This window comes from Propithecus coquereli, unplaced genomic scaffold (genome assembly GCF_000956105.1).
Source record: "Propithecus coquereli isolate 6110/MARCELLA unplaced genomic scaffold, Pcoq_1.0 Scaffold68, whole genome shotgun sequence".
In the NCBI taxonomy this organism is placed as follows: Eukaryota; Metazoa; Chordata; class Mammalia; order Primates; family Indriidae; genus Propithecus; species Propithecus coquereli.
Window position 1 is genome coordinate 7312364 of NW_012152840.1, and position 2005 is coordinate 7314368.

The window sequence follows — 2005 nt, forward strand, 5'->3', positions numbered from 1 at the left end:
AGAAAATTGACACTGACATTGGTACAATACTGTGAACTATATAAAAACCTTACTTGATTTTCATGAGTTTTGACATGCTCTTGTGTGTGTGTGTGTGTGTGTATAATACTATGAAATCTTATCACATATGGAGATTTTTGTAATTACCACCACAACCAGGACATTATCACCAGCTTCGATCACTACAAAGAAACTCCTTCATACTATAGCTTGATAGTCAAACCTTCCTACCAACCCTAAGCTCTGAAAACCACTGACCTGTTCTCCATCACTAGAATTTTGTCATTGTAAGAGTATTCTATAAATGGGATCATACAGTATATAACCTTTTGAGATCGACTTTATTCGCTCAGTGTAACATCTTTGTGTTCCATCCATGTTGTTGTGTGTATCAACAGTTCATTCTTTTCCTATATCATAGAGTAGTAGTCTATTGTATGCCCATACATGGTTGGTTTATACATTTTGGGCAAGAGTCATCTTAAGTTTTGCCCAAGAGGACCTTGTGGAAGGATGAGAGGAAGCCAAACAGTGAAGTCTGAATGGAGAGGATTGCCAGAGAACCAGGGGCTGAGGGGCCAATGGCAGCTAGAATGGAATGCTTCTCCCTTGTCCTGAGAATTAAAACTGGACAGGCCCCCAGAGATAGAAATCTTCAAAGAGCCTATGAATAGTGCCCCAAGTGAGAGACAGCTTCATACAGCTGCCAAGCCTAGTGAGCAGGAAGTCAGCTTAAAACAGTGCCAGTCAGAAGCCAATTAAAGTAGCTCCAGACATAACCACTTACCTCTTTGCCTTCTGTCTATTTGGCCGTGGGATCCAAAATAGCAGCTAGTGAGTGGAGGAGGCTTATGAGGCAACGATGGAGGACAGAAGACACTGACTACATGTGCACCCTGACTGTCCCTCACTTCCCTGGGAATTGCCAGCTTTCGCTGAGAAGGGGAGAAATCTTTTGGAAGAAAACTAAATTGTTGATTAATATAATGAGCTAATTCATTGGATTACTCTATTACGACTATGTTTGTGACTTGGTGTGACCATCAGACTGTCATTATCTGAAAGTGACCACAGAAGGCAGAGGCCTGCAGTTTCTTTCACCTAGCGTCAAGGACAAGCTCCTTTCCTCTTACTGGTGCACTTCCTCTAAAAAACTGAATACATTTTAAAGGCATGATGGGAGAAAAACAAAGTTGTGTTTTGATTATGTCAACATATCAGTTACATAAATAACTTGGAAATAAACATCTTCTATATATAAGCCTCTTTTTTTTTTTTATGGTATAATTTCCTTAGAGTAAACTCCTGGGAATGGTATTAATAGGTTGAAGGGCATAGACATTTTTATGGTTTCGAAACATATTGCCAAATTGTTTTTCTAAAAGTTTGTGCCAGTTTACATTCCCACCAGATAGTGTACAAATGTTTTATCACATATTCAATGGCACATGATAATATCACAAGATTGTTAATATAATGGGGTTTATTTTGATGTTTGGAATAATTTTTACAGTGTTTTCATAATATGATAATTTTTTCATTAAGCATTTTATCAATCTCTACACTTGATCTCAGCCCAAAGGCCAAGAAGCGATATATTAAATATTTTATCAATCTTTTTAAGCTTGGCATTAATATCTTAAATATAGAGTGTTGCTGAGGGTCTGATTTCGTAAATTAATTGCTGGCTATTCATATCCAGCTTCCAGAAGGTTCCTTGAACTAGTAGGAAGCAGACAAAATCCTGTAGAATTGTGGGCAAGGAAGAAAGGGAGAGGTGAGGAGGGCCAACGAGCAGTGAATATGAGACAGGTTTAAGGGCTGTGAGTGAGAGGTAAACAAATGAAGCAAGAGGCCAGGAGCAAGGACATGGCCATGATGTCAGGAGATAAGGTGGGACAGAGCCGCAGACGATAAGGATCCTGGCACAGGCCCCAGAGAAGGCAGTGGGCTAGAAAATATACTTCCCCCCCACATCAATAAATTCAAATTTTTATTTATTTAA